This window comes from Jaculus jaculus, chromosome 4 (assembly GCF_020740685.1).
Source record: "Jaculus jaculus isolate mJacJac1 chromosome 4, mJacJac1.mat.Y.cur, whole genome shotgun sequence".
NCBI classification, from domain to species: domain Eukaryota; kingdom Metazoa; phylum Chordata; class Mammalia; order Rodentia; family Dipodidae; genus Jaculus; species Jaculus jaculus.
In genome coordinates, this window is record NC_059105.1 from 26,518,606 (window position 1) to 26,538,170 (window position 19,565).

At 36.3% G+C, this 19,565-nt stretch overlaps 1 protein-coding gene across 2 annotated transcripts in view; it reads right to left on the bottom strand.

Moving 5' to 3' along the window:
- Positions 1–19,565, bottom strand: part of Spag16 (sperm associated antigen 16) — a 901,897-nt gene that overhangs the window by 315,493 nt on the left and 566,839 nt on the right. The window lies entirely within an intron of this gene.

Sequence of the window (19,565 nt, forward strand, 5' to 3'; positions counted from 1 at the left end):
GGGAAGTGTATATTGCCTATTTATGTACATTCATATAAAAAGGAAAGGGAAAGTTGAGTAAAATGTTAGCATTTGGTGTTCCCAAGGAGAATGCAGAATGTTACATTCTTATAATGATTTTGGTAAGACTGCAACTATGGTCAAATGAATGAATGGACAAATGGGTGCATGCATGAATAAATAAATTTCACATGCTTTGTTTTTCTTATCAGCCTTCCTGCTACCATCTTATTTCAAGTCCATTACACTCTTCTACCTGCATTACTATTTTCTTATCCTCTCCTAGTTTCTGCTCAATGGGGCAGTTAGATAGTTTTGATATAAAATACTTTTATGCCACTCCTCTGATTGGGACCCTGTTGAAGATCATGTGCTGCCTTCTCACTGAACTGAAGTAACTTGCTGAAATGTCTTTTTCAGCAACTCTAAATTCTTCAAGCAACGAACTCATTTTATTCATGCTGTCTCCTTTCCCCTTTCTCACGCCCACACTCGTGTGAGTGCTGCAGCTCGATAAATGTTTGCTCTGCGAAATAGATCTGTATAGCACCAATCATGAAGGAAAAATTTGATAGTGTCTTTGCTACAATTTTCACCCACTTTGTAAGTTTCTTAGCTGTTAGGTAATTTGCCTTCATTTGGTTCACTCTGCTTTGACCAAAAATATTGCACTTTTCCTGTCATGGAAGGGATATAGTGCAGGGTTTGAGACTGTGAAGACCTAGTATTGTTTTTTTTTCCTACTGCCTGATTTATTTGAAAATCTTTCATGTCATATGTGGTCTCTGTTAACAATTTTTCACATCTCTAGATAAATGCTGTCTTTTAATTCTGTACATAATTAAAAAAAATAGCATTGGACTGGAGAGATGGCTTGGCAGTTAAAGCCACTTGCTTGAAAAACCTAACTTTGGTTTGATTCCCTAGTACCCACATAGGGTCAGATAGACAAAGTGATTCTTGACTGGAGCGCATTTGTGTGGCAGGACACCCTGGTGCACCCATACTCATGCTCCTCTCTCTCTCTCCCTATTTCTATCTTCTGTCTCACAAATATACAAATTAATATAGCAGTAGTACAAATATTAATGAAAGAAGCATTGTTTGCCTCATGAATATGTCCCTTTCTGAATCAGAGTTCATGTTCTTCCATAGTGTACATATCTCAATGTTCTAAACCCAAAGCCCTGTCATACCTCCAAGGTACCACATCAAAAATCAATGTAAATAATATTACGTGTCTTCTGAATTTTTTGTTTTCTTAGGATTTCTGTGTTTGATCTTTACCAGGACATACACTATATGATTTCCCATAATACAGCGAAACTGAGAGTCAGGCTGTGCCCCCTAAGCTGCTCTGACATTTTAAGTACTAGTCTCAGGTCATTTCCCCTTTTCCCTACTCTGGCCTAGTTTGAGTTCCTTCTTCTAAGTTACCTGTATAAGTGATCAGTGTGTTTATAAACTTGGAACATATTATTACTCATTTTTCATTCCTTGTACACTTGAAACTATTGACAAAGTGATAAATTACAGTAAAAGCATAAGATTCACCATTTGTGAAATTTATTCACATGGTAACTGTGTGTGGTGTGGGAATATCAATAACTGTTTACCAACTATTTAAGATCCTCTGTTTTTATAGCACTAGACACTGTGAGACCAGTAATGGCCAAAAGGGGCAGAGTAAAGCCACAAAGCCCTGACCTACTTGAAATCAGCCAAGCAGCTTTACTTAATTCCTGAACAACATTCTGAGAGCTCTTCTTTGCCAAGCAGCCATGAGCACCTAATGAAAAGGCCTTTGCCTCTCTTAGCCCAGATCACACCCAAAGACACTAAAGCAGATACTTCAAAGGGTTTTCTTTGGGAAGTGAACCAGAATGCACAGGCAGGGGAGTGAGAAAATGTAAAGACAAGGAGCAAAATCCAATAACATGTCAGAGGGAAACTCCAAGATTGGGATGTGTACTGAACGCTCTGTGAGGACATGCTTCACAAGTCCCTGGGAGGGACCAGGATGCTGAGCTATTCATTCAGTCACTTCTATATGTTCTCAGTGGCACTAACTCTTTTGAACTTGAATTTTCACTATTAAACTATAGAGGAAAAGGCCTTGGGCAAGAAATCCGAAGGATGCAGATGAAAACCCTTGAGGTGGGAAGTGGTCCACACAGAGCTGAAGATGAGAGGATATGGGGTAAGGAATGAGCAGAATTTCCTGCAGTCTCTTGGGTTCATTCTTGGGGGTATTGAAGCATGAGTGCATCATCTCTCCACCTACTGTTATTCAGCAATGACTTGTAGAACAGAAATAGAACTAACCTGAAAGACAGAAACCAGCAGCAGAAATCTTTGTATTTTTGGACTGATTTCAAGTGGACCACAAATTCATGACTAAGGTTCTAAAAAGTAACAATTCTTTATACAATACATATGAACTAATATAGAAACACATATATTGCATATATTGGTTTCAAAATAAATAAAATTAGCATGTTTATCCACTCATCTGTCAATGGGCACTTGGGTTGTTCTCATAATTTTGTTATTGTGAATGATGCTGCAATCAACACAAGGGTGTAGGTGTTTCTCCAAGATCTTTCTTTAGACATATACCTAGAAATGGAATTTCCATTTATATCATTTATTTCCATATATATTATTAACACCCATGTATGTTATTCAGCTATGGTAAAAGGACATCCTGTCACTCTGACAGCATGGATAAACTCAGAAGATATTTTCTTAAGAGAGGTAACTGAGCTCAAAGGACAGTACTGCATGATTCCACTAACATAAGGCATTGGACAGTTCATAGAAAGGGGAAGTAGTTGCTGAAAATGCATTATGATTTATCTGTGGAAGATGAGGAAGTTCTATACATCTGAGTGTATAATATTAACAACGCAGCCTTGTACACTTAAGCATCTGTTCAGAGAACAGCTCTCATGTTTGTGTTAGCATGCAGAACAAGCAAGACACAAGAAAATTTTAGAGGTAAAAGGTATGCTCCTCATCTTGGCTGTGATGATATTATGAACAGGTATTGCATGTTTCCAAAGTTTTCAAATTGTATGAATTAAATACATGTATTTTTATATCTCAATTAGTATCTGTACCAACCTTCTTTATAATGTGTTATTATCATTCATATATTTGGAATCAAAGCAACCTTCTTATCCATCAGCCAAAAAATATCTTAGCTTATTTCTCAATTTTTCTCTATATTTAATCATTAAATATTATTAATTTTAAATCTTTCTCCCTTGTTCCAAACTATTCCCAAAGGTAGGAACTTTTAAAAATATTATTTATTTACTTCTTTATTTATATGATCAAGAGAGAAATAGGCAGATAGAGAGAGAGGGAGAATGGGCATGCCAGGGCCTTTAGCCACTGCAAACAAACTTCAGACATTTGTGCCACCTCATGCATCTGGCTTATGTGGGTACTGAGGATTGGAACCTGGGTCCTTAGCCTTAACTGCTAAGGCATCTCTAGATCCCAAGTTAGGGACTTTTGTCTATGTGTGTGTATATATGAAAGTACTACACAGAATTTAGGGTCTCATTTGCTACATGTTAGGCACATAGTACTTAAGTGTTGATCAACTGATTATATTATATTCAACAGTATAAATTTAGGTGTTCTATCATCGATCTATTTCATATATGATTTTTAAGATGTAAAATTGTCCTCACATAAACACAGCAAATAATAAAACTCATCAGGATACTATACTAAATGATTTCAACTTCACTACACGACAGATGTAATGGATGTTGATCAAAAATACTTAAATATACTTGAAATCAAATTACTTTTATTAAATCCATATAAAAGCTATAAACTCAGGATAAGATAGGACACATGCAGAATGAAAAAAAAAAGAGTAAAAAGACAAAAAACATCAAACAAATTAAAAATGCTAGTAGAAAATCTAACTGCTAATTTTTCTGAGTTAAGAGTCGTGATGAAAATTTTAGTAAATGTCAGGCCATAGCTTCGCTTCATGAAGTAGTGTCTGATGTCAAAGGGCTTCACCATCTGTCTCCTCCGCACCCTGAAACCTGAGCCTCTGTCCTAAGCCACTGATACAACACAATCCTGCAGAGTGAAATGAATAGCAGTTGGAAACATAAAAGGTGACCAGACAGGAAATAGTGGATAGGAAGAATAAGGTCATTCCATCCCATGTCAGGATGTACAACTGACTACTTTTATAACATTTTAAGACAGGCTCCTTACAAACAGTCCACCACTTCACTACAGATTCTGAAAACCCCGGGACATGTGAAAACAAGTCCCCAGGCCAGTGCAGTGTAAGCACAGAGGAAATGAGGTGCAGCTATATCCTCGCTAGCCAATCTCACACCATCATTCATCAACCAACAGTAACCACAAATCCCAAAGAACAAGGAAGGAAGTAGGAATCATAATTGAATCTGTTTACCTAACAATGCATCTTTTACCAATAAAGCAATAGGAACAAATTTTGAGAAGCAATTTTCAGAAACAGAGAGAAAATTAAGTAAAAGCCATTCACAAATCAACTAGTTCACATTTAAACCAAATAAATAAAATAGCAAAATTCATGCACTCAAGGACTGGGGAAATAACCACAAGATGAGTTTGTGTCCAACTGAACTGTCTGTAGGACATTCACCAAGATGCCATTGATCACCTGACCTACATAATCACCACTTTAACTGTTGTACCACAATGCCATGATACTGTCTTAAGTAATCAATGCCAATTCAGAGCCAGTGTCCAGTAGACTCTGAAAGGACTGAATATTTCCTGTCTCCCAAAGTACAGTTACCCTAGTAAAAAGTCACAAGTCCCTTAACTTAATTAGAAGACAATTTTGAGGGGGATTGGGCGGAAGTACTCTGCTAGGGTGGAGGAAGGTTTACTCTGGAACTGTGGATTGTTACAGGTGACGCACATCCTGAGATGGTACTGAGAACAGCGACAAAAGCATGTGGCTCAGAAAGTCTTAGACCCTAGAGGGAAGCTTGCACTGTTCTTTGGCTAAATGGAGATGCTATGCTCCTCAAAAAACCTTCTATCTATATATGTTTAAGCCCTTTGATTAATGCTATTCTCACTTTTGGTTAGTGAACCTTCTTGTTAAAGATGTTTACAAATATTGGGGAGACCCAAGATTCACCAAAATGTTAAGAAGAAAACCCAGGGCTTAGCACTGGCAGAGTTATCTCTATCACACCTTCCAGGACTCAGAGAACATGGAAGAGGTACTTGCAATAAGAACACAAATGTGCCTCTCAGTGCTCGCCAGAGAACATTCTCTATGGAGATGGTGGCAGACACTGAAGAGTCTCAATCTTTACCAAAGCAGAAAATAACCGGTTTTCCAGACCTCTATATTAAAGGAAATGTCTGCTACACACTCCAAGGCTCAGGGAACATTGGGGAAGATAGACAATAGAAAGAATGGAAGAGCCAAATGGAATACTTTGGGGAGCTTTCCTCTGCTCCATGAACTTACTAGAACATTCATAATCCCACAATAGCTATAGATATTCCATGAGATGAGCATGGTTCTGAGTCCATCAACATTTTCACATGGAGGATAAAAAGACAAAAGGAACAAGTCTACAAGAAAGAGAGAAGGACTGCCTTGAAAGAGGAGGGCTCATACTGACATTACAACTCAATACCTTCTAAGCTAGTCTTTGTAAATCTTTTTATTTATGAATTGCTATCATCAGAATGTATAGAAAAGTTAGAAAAAAATCTTTACAACTTCCAAAATCAGCCAAAAGCATACTAATGTAAGGTTCTAACCTGGAATTTTATTAAGTATGAGTACTATTAACAACAAAGATAGGTATGCTTGTTTTCCTCCTCAACTAAAGCATCAAGCACAACATTTGTGTCTACATGGATTCAATATTATACCATCCATTATTAAAATTATATTTATTATTTTTTATTTTAAAATATATTTGTCTATATAGAATAACTTTTTGGGTTTAATTTATTTTTGTTTTACCAAAAGAAATGAAGACTACTGATTTTCCATTTAAATGTTTTTGACCTTCTGTTAGAATTAAAATTGCATGTATATTAGAATTTATTTGAAGATAATAACAACCTAGCAACACAGCTACAAGTATGGTTTGTTAATTGGTTTCTAAAAATAGTCATTTATGAGTAAACAAAATCTACTTTTTCTTCCCCATTAAATTATGTTTTAATGTTTATAATTTTTCATTTGTTATTGTCTGGCTTCCTACCAAGTTCAAATATTGTAAATTATATCCCAAATGACAATGTTTCTTGAATGTTAGATATTTAAACCAATAATACATGTGCACTTCAGTATATCTTCTAAAGAAATATGAAATTTATTTTTGTTTTGACACTCCATTCCTGGTACTGGCTTTTGTAGTAGATAGCCTCATGTTGCTGGGATGAACTACCACATCAGCACAGTTTATGGGAGAACGGGAATTTATTTGAAGCTTACAGATTCAGGGAAAGGTCCATAATGGCAATAAGAGAAAACTCAACACCAAAATCAAGAGCAAAAACCTGCATCCAAACTGCAGAGAACCTAGGAAGAGCTCCAACTAGTCTCTGCATGCCTTAGGCTGGAGTTTCAGATCCTTCCCCAAGCACACCTTAGGGCTGGACCTTAGGATGTTCCCACAGTGACACCTCCTCCAGCCAGACAGCTAGCTGGAGATCTAAGTTACAAGCTTTAATAAACTCCTGAATCTATCAGGGGAACTTCAATTATAACTTCCTTACCATCACTCCATAATTCTGAGTATAAATATAAAGATTGGTGAACAAAACAATTTAATGGAACATTCCTGACTATCCCTTATAATACCTGCGCTGCAGGTCACTGAGAAATCTTGCTGAAGCTGAGCTGAAATCCTCCTCCTTGTAGACCAGCTGAGAGAAAGCTGGAAAAAATCTATGGTGCATGCAGCTCCATGGGAGAGAGAGAAGTCATCAGTGGAGAACAGTAATAGTGGACATTTCTAGTTTAAGGTGGGTCACACAGGCCAAATGAGCCAGAGTGCAATAGTGACATATCTTTTATGGGGGAAACCAACCACTCTGTAATTGGCCTGGAGGCCCACTCCAGGGGAGAGAATACATGCCAGATACTGAGAACCTATGACAGAGGAAGTCATGATCCCTAGGGGTGTAAGGCTTGCTGGGCTGGCTAAATGTATATATTATGCATATCAAACTACCCAGTAAGCAATTTTCTTAATGTTCATACCCATAAATTAATGCTACTCTCACTTATGGTTAGAGTAGCTTCTCATTTTAGATGGCTGTGACCTCTGGGATGACTCAAAAGACACCACAGTGCTGAGAAGTGACAGAGGAGAGCTCAACACTGAAGCTTCTCTATCATACCTTCCAAGGCTCAGGGCCCATTGTGGAAGAGGTGGTGGGATGAATGTCAGAGCCAAAGGAAGAATAGGATTCCTTATAATGCACTCTTCCAGACACAAAATTGCCTGGATATCCATGACCTCACAGTGTTTGGCACTACCTTAGCAAGACGATCATAAAAGGAGGAAAAGATGATGAAATCAAATAAAAGAGAGACTGATTGAGAGGGGGTGGGGATATGATGGACAGCAGAGTTGTGAAGGACAAAGTGGGGGAATTTATCATAGTTAATTGTCTATAATTATAGAAGTTGATGATAATAAAAATGATAAAATAAGAAAATAAAATAAAATACACTGTAATTAATTGTCAACAATATTTCTAGTGCTATAGAATTATGCAGTGAAAGGTGTGGTTGAATTTACACTGATCATAATCACAGTATGATGCCAGAAACACTTTCCAAACATACTGCTTTTAATTTTCAGTCTCAAAGAAGGGCCCTAAAATATATAATTAACATGTACTACTGCAAAGAATTCAAAGTTCAGTATATATTGAAGTACAGCCAAGCTGTAACTATTGAGCCTCTAATAGATTGAGTGTATGAAATAATTAATAACTATGGCAAAATATTCGCAAGTAATTTGTACAAAGGGAGCTGAAAGTAAGGAACTGGAGGCAGCAAGCAATATAGGTCAAATAAACTAAACATGGGCTGTAGAATTACAAATGGATACAATGAGCTATAGTCACCCAGTTCCTAAAAGTGGTAGCTACAGACAAAACACTGGGCAAAATAGCCTGCAATGAAATGGTTTAGTTTCATGTAAGCATCATTTAGCCTATCACCCAAGTAGACATGCCTATTTTGCAAGCTTTCACAGATACTAGTAAAAAGAAAATTAATGTACCCTTTTTTGGCCCCCAAATATATACTCCCAGTGCTAATTTTTAATCACATTTAAAAAGAGAGTATCCAGTTTTACAGATGCAAAAGGCCATAGTGAACTAAGCACAACCAAGAAATAACAGACCCAGATTCAAATTCCCTGGTGACTGCTAGTCCTGCTTTCTCCTTGCTATATACACAACAGGAAATTTTGGAGGTAATAGAACATGTGGATGATTCACATTCTATGATTAACATAATCTCAATGTTATTATATAAGAATCCCAGTGATTCTTTTTATTTATTTATTTATTTATTTATTTATTTATTTATTTATGTGAGAGCAAGAGAAAGAGAGAGGGAGAGACAGAGAAAGAGGCAGGATAGATGCAAAGACAGAATTGGTGCCCTAGGGCTTTCTACCACTGAAAATGAACTCCAGATTCATGTGCTACTTTGTGCATCTGGCTTTACGTGGTTACTGGGGAATCAGGCTTTGCAGACAAAGACCTTTACTGCTGACCCATATCTCCAGCTCCTATTAATTCTTTAATCAAATAAGTTAAAATGTCTACCACCTCTAAAACACAGCCTCTTCTTGTATTTTAATTCCATCAGTTATCGCTCCATATGATTCTACTGGCTATCTGAATAAAAGGAAGAAATTGTCCTTCATATCATTCAGGAGAAATGATAAACCAAAATCTGTTTTAAACTCTGGGAGGCTGTATATGGTACCAGCACAGATACTGCACTAAATAATTGTGTGCTATGATTTGTTAATCTTTTTTCATCCCTAAGAATATTCTCAGTTGCAGAAAAGACAAGGAAAGGAAAAGAATTTTAGTATTCTTTGGATCAGAATCAAAACAATGATAAGCAGCTGCTTATAAATGCCATTGATATCCAAGTTTTATTTTATTTTTTTTAATTTTATTTCAATTTTACATTTATTTATGTTATTATTATTGTTCCTTTTTTATTTTTGAGGCAGGGTCTTGCTGGGTAGCTCAGGATGGACTTGAGCTCATGATTCTCCTGCCTCAGTCTTTAGTTTTTATTTATTTATTTATTTGAGAGCAACAGACAGATAAGAGAGAAAGAGGCAGATAGAGATAAATAGAGAATGTGTGTGTCAGGTCCTTCAGCCACTGCAAATGAACTCCAGACATGTGTGCCCCCTTGTGCATCTGGCTAACATGGGTTCTGGGGAGTTGAGCCTTGAACCAGGGTCCTTAGGCTTCATAGGCAAGTGCTTAACCACTAAGTCATCTCTCCAGCCCCAAGTTTTATTTTTTTAATATGATGTTAAAGTACTATATGGTGAAGTAAAGGCATACTTTGACCCTTAAAGAAATATGATTTTAATCACAGAACCATAATATATAGTTGCTGACCTTAAAATTATGGTTAAAATATTCTCTAGTTTGGAATGCTGTTTAAGAGATTTAAATATAATCATTTGTATAAAATTTCTGACAAAACAAATACTAAGCATTTTATTACAACTATTGAGACCATAAGAGAATAAAATTATAAATGTACTATATGCAAATTTAATTCCTTCTAGACCATAATTCACAATAACATAAATATTTTCAAGTTGATACAAACAGTCCATTTCACCACTGGGATAAAAATAAACTGAGTCAATCTATGAGAACAGGTTTTAAGATTTAATCTATGCTATCTTTACGTATTACAAAGTAAGTGGCTAGTACATTTTTTAAATTTGTTGCTTCTAGTCATAGAATTTATTCAAACTCATGCAATATTACAGAAAATAGTACAAAGGGGAATATTAACTCTGATGATAGTGAAGTATTGTTGAAAACATTCAAATTATCCTAAACAAATGATTAGAGATTTACTCCTTATGCCTTGTCTTGCCACAGCTTTATACTTTATTGGGTAAAATTTAAATTAACTGCAGGAAATATGAAGGAATAAAACTTCACCATCTGTAGGCCACACTAGGGAATATGCAAAGATTATGAATCATTGTTTTCTTAATGAAAAATTGTATTTTTCTAATTCTGACATCCAGATAGAATAATTGTATCTTTCTATTGTTAGTCAATTTAATACTATTTACATCAGTTGTAAATAAATTAAGGGAATATTGTTCATGATATGTATGTAACAGTTTTATGTGGCAAGTTTGATATGTACAAAAAATGCAGTATTTTACTAGAGTAAAATATCAATATTTCACAGTCTTAAAAACCACTAGATGGTCTTATTTACTATAAAAGATCTTATCCAATTTAAAATACTTATTTTTAATTTTAAAATACATGATGTTTTATTCAGGCAAAACGTTTCTTTACCACTTAAGAAAACCACCTGACACATAAACCATGGTAATACAAATATCAAGGTGCTTATATTGAAACCAATGACAGATTTAATTGATGTAAATGTTACTTTTGAAGAGCTAATTAATTTTAGAAAACATATGTTATGGAGAATTATAATGTGACTGTGTAAGGGACTATGGGCAGCTATGTAATAGCTGCTGTGCCAGTGGGAGATACCAAGGGCAAGGCAGTTGGTCATCTTGTGAAAAATAAATACATTTTACTGTGATTACTAACAATATATATGTTTTTAAATTTTTTGTTCATTTTAATTTATTTATTTGAGAGAAAAAGAAGCAGATAGAGGGAGAAAGAGAGAGAAGAGGGAGAGAGAGAGACAGACAGAGAGAGAGAGAGAGAGAGAGAGAGAGAGAGAGAGAGAGAGAGAGAGAGAGAGAGAGAATGGGTGCGCCAGGGCTTCCAGCCACTGCAAAGGAACTCCAGATGCGTGTGCCCCTTGTACATCTGGCTAACGTGGGTCCTGAGGAATCGAGCCTTGAACCAGGGTCCTTATGCTTCACAGGAACGGCCACTCCAGCTCACTAACAATATTTTTAAAAAAGATTTAATGTTCGTCTAATTTATAAATCAGTGTAACTTTCCTTAGAACACAATTTCTGCTACATTGCAATGAAGCTAGAGAAGTTCCTTTCAAAACAGAAGCTTGCTGAATTGCAGTGATGATGGATTGAACACATATTTGAAGAAAGTAAGAGCAAAAGAAGAGAAGGAATGGAGAGAGATTAGAATAAAAGTTATACTGAAAGAAGAGCACTAGAACATCTCAGAAACAATGTGAGGCACAGACTGAAAAATACCTTGACAAGTGTGTGGAGGCTCATACTTTGAAATGATGGCAGCAGGGGAAGTACACTACTACATGCCTAGAAGGCAGATGAGGGAAGTTGATCTGGAGAAATAAAACAATAAGTCTACATATTTCATAAATATTTATTTATTACAATTCTGTTGTAATCTTTGGCATTAATTGGAAAGGAAGAAAAGTGAATGCAAACTAAATAGACTATAAAGAACATGACCGAAGTCTTGGGTCAGAAAAAAAGCATCGCGATATTTTTCTTCCCAACTTCTCATCTTTCCTTTCCATGTCTCACCCTCCTCCTTCCTCCCCTCCCTTCCTTTACACCTGTGGTAGTTTGAATAGATAGCCCTCAATAGATTCAGAAGTTTTATTGCATCTTGTAATTCCAGCTGTGTGGTTGGAGGAAGTGTGGGTAGATCCTAAGGTACAGCCTTAAGGTGCGCTTGAGCATGGATCTGGAATTGCACCCTAAGGTAGGTAGAGAGCCATCTGAGTTCTACCTGGGGTCCTGGTTTGCACTTGCTTTGGGTGGTACTGGTGGTGGTTTCTTCTCTCTGTGTGTGGATTTGGTAAAGGGGGCCAGCATCTTCTGCCATAATGAAATTTCCCCTGGATCTATAAACGACAAATTAATCCCTTCTTCACATAAACTGTGTCTGGTTTGGAGGTTCATCCCAGTAATGTTACTATGATACTACTCTTTCTACTTTTCCTTTTTTTTCAATATCTACTGAACTCTTCTTATGACAAACATTGAAAAATAGAGAGCAAAGATATCAGTTTTATGAAAGTGAAATACTTACGAGAAAACCACTATATATACTGCATGTGAGTTGCTATGATAATCTCTAAAATATATTGAGTTTTTATCTGTCGCTTTGTAAAATATTATATATGATTAATTATTTAATATCTATCATTTCCTTATATGTTAAGTACTATTATCATCTTCATTTTATAACTGAAGAAACTGAGATCAAAATTACTGATGCACTTCACCCAAGACTTCACTCCTAATAAGCAACAGAATTTGAGTTTGGATCAGGCATAAAGATTGTGTGTTGCTACTTTATGGAATGTCAAGACATGATACTAAAAAAAAAAAAAAAAAAAAAAGGCTTCTAGAGAAACACATTAAATACTTTACATTTTTTAACTGTTTATAGCACATTGCAAAAGCCATTATTTATGATACAATATGATAGCAAACTGGTGAGGTTCAGCTTTTGGTGGTTAAATTAAATCGTCCATTTGTCCAATTCAATATTAAGTACTTTATAAAAATAATTAGCAAAGTTATAAAATGCACAACATTTTTTCTTGGATTATCCTTCGTACAAGTAATCTCTAAGGCATGTGGAGCTTTTGAGGGAGGGTGACATATGCCTTTCAGGATAAATGCAAATTCACCAGTGACATAAAGGAACTCATGCAATATGGATGGAAGAACCAAAGGAAACTTTTCCCAAAGAGTAACACACTGGCTAATTGCATATAGTCCAAACTTAGTGTGTTTAAGAAATGAAGGTGGTTGCCATGGGCACTGACAGAATAGTGGTTTTGGAGAACTTTGACTGAATATCATCAAAGCCAGATGTAACACAGTGTATGTCAACCTGAGAAACCCCTTTTACTACAGCTGAGAGAAGCATGGGTATTGTAAAGTTGGTTAATTTTATGCAAACTTGTCCTTTGATGACTAAAACCTTAACAGTCTTTCATAATGAGTCACGGTATGCCAAGATATTTCCTGCTCTCACAAAATTTCTTTTTTTTTTTTTTTAACAACAGCACACTTTTTTTAAAAAATTGACCTTAATGATAATTGGTGTTTTCCTTCCCCTCTCCAAAACACAAGTATTTCTAATCTATTGACCTTTTATGTGATGTGAGCATTCGCTAACAGTATGCTATAAGCAGGTATTTCTCAAAATATAATACAGTTAATCACCCCATTAAAGTAATTGTGACATTTTACCAGTGAACAAAACAAAGGTAGCATTAAAATGAAAAAAAAACAACTTGTGCTATGGAACATTTGACAACATGTTTGACAGTGTTTTCTTTACCAAGTCTATGCAGAGCAGTAACCTTTGAAAGAATTTATAAATGTTGCTTTTCTTCTATGTATCATAATTGCCTACTTTGTTTTAAACTATTTGAAGACTTCTGATTATTCTATAAGACTAATTGTTGCAAGGTTTTAACATAACACAATTCCTTAATTAATAATCATGTTTACCAATTGGTAGGCACAAACCATAATATTTTTCCTCCTTTCAGAGTTTTCTACCTCTGTGAAAGATTATCTGATGCTCTGGAGCTGATAAATCCAGTTACAGATCTTCCTGATGGTTCATCTGCTACAGCCTTTAACTACAATTATTATATCAAGAATTTTGGAAAATATAAGCTTATTGAATTCTCTTGCTTTCATGACAGTACCATTTCAGTATTCCTTTTATTCTGTGATCAGAACCAATATCAGAGACTAAAATAATATAAAATCTAATTTTTTTTTGTTTTGGGTTTTTTGAGGTAGAGTCTCATTCTAGCCTCACACAGACCTGTAATTCACTATCTAGTCTCAGAGTGGCCTCAAATTCACAGTGGTCCTCCTACCTCTGCCTCCCAATGCCATTCTGTTTGTTTCAGGTATATGTGCATATGTTATTACAGATATGTACATATAACACAATTCCATTGGCAAATGCTTAAAACACTTTTGAAAAAATTATGGAGACTTGTGTAGAAACTAAAGGGACCATTTGATCATAGGGGACATGGAAATGGCCAAGTGTGTGAGGACAGCTGATAGACTGGTGAGGAAGCCTGCTCCTTGTCTCTGCCCCTGCACGGTCGACTATTCTTAGGTGACTTCTCTAACTTCCAGAAGCCTGTTTCCTCAATTCCAAAGCAAGGATAATAGTGGTATTCCATCAGATACCAGTAAAGTTTATGTAGGTGCATAGGGAGAACGATGAATCGTGATGAACAGGGGACATTTTTCAGAAAATGCTAACCATAAAATCATCTCTTGCAATAAGAGGATTGATACAAAAAATCCAGTGCTAAAGTGTTAAAGAATATATAACAATTACCATATTATGTATAATTAACATTTATACTTGCTTTGCAAATACTTCATTAGTGACAGGATTCTGTCTCAGTCCTCAGAGGACCTATGATATTGCTATATATATAGACATACATATCTCCAATAAATATCACTAGACCAAATCTGAATGAGAAATAAAACCCAGAGAAAGAACATGTGTCTTACCTTCATACTGGGCTCTGAATAAGCCAAACTGCTCTAAGAGTGCTCAGATCTGTCTGGGAAACTGACAGTCCTGGCAGGGTGCTGGGTCAGGCTCCTAATCAAGAAGCAACAGGATAACTCTTTTGTGAGTTTTAAACTATTCTACTTTGTAGGAATGCACAGTGACCAATTTCTGGATCTTTTAGCTAACACTAAGTCAGGGAGTAAGGACAGTCATTTCAGCCAACCCAGGTCATTACTCTGTGACAGATTCATCACAGGAGACACAATGTTAGCAACTCTGACTGTTGCAAGCACAGTTCTAACTCAACATACTTATCTCATCCCATGTTTTAGTCCAGTGAGCACATTAGTTTTCTTAAAAATATCAATAAGCTTATGATTTTTATTGGGCTTGTGAATGAGTAATAATCTCATTGCATTTATTTTAAATAGGCTTCTAAATTTCTCATATATTGAGATTTTTCCAGACTGTTGTTCAGAGGCATCATAATTTTTCATTAAATTTACTATATGATATATCATTTCCTGACTGAAAAACAATCTTATTTTTCAATTTTAATAAAATAGCTTTACTATTTCATAACTTTGAGGGAAAATACAAGCAGCCCTGTAAAACAGAGCAATTTCATGAGTTTCCTAACTCCAACCTCTTGTATAGTCTTTATGTGGTAATTACAGAGATTAATGTCCCTCTCTTCATCCCCCACAAAATTCAGAGCAGATCTGTCCACTTGACATGGAGACTGACTTAGAGGTCTCCACATTCATTATATTCCATAATGAGCAGTTAGATTAAGCTAAAGATTTAAGACTTGTGTGTATTTGAGAGTAGGAGAGGAACCTTAAAACTTATTTATGGGAATATAATCCACTGGGCATTTTCACTTTTCATCATAAAATATTTTAGAGGATGTCTCAATAGTAGTTGATCCCATTGAGGTGACAAAATGAATTTTCACTTCTTTGCTAATAAGAGAAGGCAATTATTCATCTTCCCATCTTCCTTTAGGTCTAGACCTTCATGTACATTGGCTCTTATTTATCAAGGAATTAACATATTCTGAGCATTATAAGGAAAATATTATCATAGCTGCAGTTGGAGTTGTAAGTCAATTATCCTCTTACTATCATATAGAAAACAATGTAGCTACGCTGGTGACCCTCTACAAAGTGTTAGTCATCCACAAACATAAATTTACTTTGTTTAACAAACCATTAACATGAAACAGTATATCCATATTGTATACATTACACACACACACACACACACACATATATATATATGCATTCAAAAATTGATTTTAAAAATCTGAATTATTTCAGGGTTTTCTTCAATGTTTTTTTGTTTTAAGTAAGCCAGCAAATCTGAAACATAGTTACCAGAAGTACCAGTGAAAGGACTCTGTGTGATTCCAGGCTGCTCACATTTTATTTGTGCAACTACTAGTACATTTTAGGTAACAATTTGCCATCACATAATCTCAATAATGTAAATTAATGAAGTTCCTTTTGTTTTACATGCTATTTAGGTGATCTTAAATTTATCATAACATTAAACTACAAACATAACTTTTCAGACAATAAAACCTGTTCAATGAACTTTATTTCTAATCAAGGATGCATTTATCATATGCTCATGAATACAATTCAATCAAAATTTTTGTCTAGTCAAATGGAATACATGTTTTCTTCATAATCCACTTCATTTTTGCTAATAAAAATATAAAAACCAGCCATGTGTGGTGGTGTATCCCAGTACTTGGGAGGCAGAGGTAGGAGGATCACTGTGAGTTTGAGGCCACCCTGAGACTACATAGTGAATTATTCCAGGTCAGCCTGAGCTAGAGTGAGACCCTACCTTGAAAAACCTTTATATATTTACTATTTCATAACTTTGAGGGAAAATACATGCAGCCCTGCAAAACAGAGCAATTTCATGAGTTTCCTAACTCCAAACTGTTGTATATTATAGAGATTTATGTACCTCTCTTCATCCCCCACAAAATTAAGAGCAGATCTGTCCAGTTGACAAAGACTGACTTAGAGGTCTTCACATTCACTATATTCCATAATGAGTATATATATATATCAAGTCCAGCAATTAATATAATCTTAAATTTTTGAAAATTCATATAAACTCAAAAAACCTTCTTTTAAGATCTCTTATTGTCTGTTCCTTTCTCAATAAACATATAATCTCTGGCTGAACAAAGGAAGTCCCTTTATTTGGCCCTAGGTTTCTCTTTTGTTTGTAGAGTGAAATCTACTAGTGATATTCTGTCTCCTTTTCTTCTCATCACATACACTCTTAAAGCCACAATAATCCAAGTCTGACCAAATTTAGCTCTGAAAGTCCCATTACTTAAAGAACTGCTCCCTGCCCCCATGTTAGAAAACCAGGACAATTGGTCACTCTAAGTTTCATCATTACGTAGTCTTCACTTCTAGCCATGCATTATAGTCTGGTAGTTAAAATTACCTTTGATCCATTCTCTGTTCATCCTCAAAGACAATATTTAGCTCTTATTCTCATTTCCTGCTCTACTGGTTCTCATGATGAAGGAGAAACAGGAGACAGCTCTCTCTCTTTCCCTCCCTCCCTCCCTCCCTCTCTGTCTCTCTCTCTCTCTCTCTCTCTCTCTCTCTTTTTAAGGCTTTATTGGGGCATGCATACAGGGGCATTGATATCTTAATATACTGTCCTTTTCCCATTGGGCATTTTACTTTGGGAGATGATCCCTTGAATTATTAGTTCCTGTTTAACAAACCAATTCCAGACTTTATGGCCCAGACTTCAAGGGCCCCAAGCCTACCTACTTTCTTCTCTCTGACTTTCAGAAACTCATGCTATCAATTTCTGTGTTTTCATATGGGCCTCTTTGGTCCTTCTAGCTACATCAGCTCCATCATACATACATCTTGAATGCCCTAACCTCTTCCCTGTTTTGGGTCAAGCCACATCTTTCCTATCCTTCAAAACCTTTTTTTTTTTTTTAATTTTTTTTAATTTATTTATTTGAGAGCGACAGACACAGAGAGAAAGACAGATAGAGGGAAAGAGAGAATGGGCACGCTAGGGCTTCCAGCCTCTGCAAACGAACTCGAGACGCGTGTGCCCCCTTGTTCATCTGGCTAATGTGGGACCTGGGGAACCGAGCCTCGAACCGGGGTCCTTAGGCTTCACAGGCAAGCACTTAACCGCTAAGCCATCTCTCCAGCCCAACCTTTTTTTTTTAAATTACTTTATTTTATTTTATTATTTTAAGAAGAGAGGGAGAGGGAGAATTGTCATGCTAGGGCCTCAGCCACTGAAATTGAAATCCAGATTCTTGCACAGCCTAGTGGGCATGTGTGAACTTGCACTTGCCTCACCTTTGTGCATCCAGTTTACATGTGATCTGGAGAGTCAAACATGGGTCCTTAGGCTTTATAGGCAAGTGCTTTAATAGCTAAGCCATCTCTATAGCCCCCATTAGCTTTTTATAATCAGTCAGCCATAGCCAAAGTGCCAAAGATGCCACCTTGGTTTCCCTGGCAGGACTATGAACTATGTCTTATCCAGTCTCATCTAGGATGGCTACAGTCAGCTCAACACACCTGTGCTGGCTGGCCCCTGCTGATTTAGTCTCTTGAGTTCACCAACCAGTTGGTCTGTCACACAAAGGAGTCTTACAACAAGGCTCAACCTAATTGGATATCTGATCCATATAACGAAGTCTAATCACATGTGTAAGCTCTCTCTTATTCCAAAGGTTTTGCCTGAACACCAGTGAGTGTTCCTTTATCTCCACTCGCAGCCAAGTTGGGGAGGGCGCATTCCTTTTGTCTGGGTACTTTCCTTCTTGCCTCTTACATAGGTGTACATAGGTGTTTTGGCGATGATTTCTTGCTTTGTTATGTGTATAATCTTTCTTTAATCTGAGTCCACTATTTCTGAATCCTCTTTGGTCTTTTATGTGGAGGAAATCACTTGGTTCTCTTGTTTCACCTTCCCCATGCAGGAATAGAAGCCTCTGCCAGGGTCTTTGTCTCCCAGAAATTTCTCTGTGATGGAGAATCTCTTGTGCCCCTCTCCTTTCCCAGGGGCAAGGAGGAGAGTTCTCATGTGGCTTGAATCGTTCAGCTAACCTCCTCACCAGGTCTTAATTTCCCCTACAATAAACCTCACAATTTATAATGTACCCTGCCCAGAGTCAATTTTTATCAATTCTTTGCTAAAATTGGATAAGGACCTAATTAAAATTGGGGTTCAAAGCCCATCCCTCAACCTTAATATCCTCTTTCCATGGGATGGATTCTTTTGCCCTATTATCAAAGTCGTCTTTTTTTTTTAAATTAAGAACTTGATTTTATGAGCATATTACATATTGATCATATTACCATTGGGACTATATTCATGTTTCCTCTCCTCAACCCCCATTCCACTGAGGACCCTCATCAGTGGGTTGTCAGTAATTACTCTGAGGTCATCAATGCACCAAGCAGCTTCTGGGGTAGAATAATGCACAGAATAAACCTTCCAGCTCTGTGCCTCTTACATTCGTTCAGCCCCATCTTCCACACTGTTCCCTGGGCCTTGGAGGGTATGTTATAAATCTCCTTTAGTGTTGAGTTCTCAGTACTAAAAGGAAACTCTGACTGTGGATTTTTTTTTTTTTGTATAGCCCTCTGTTAATAGATTCCTCCTGAAACAGTTTAAAACTGGAATCAAATATTTTATAATCTTGTGCACTCTTGCCTGTCATCTATCTTTCTTGAACTTTCTCTCCATTATTATTACTCTCAGATTATTCCATTGCCACCTCATACCTCGTT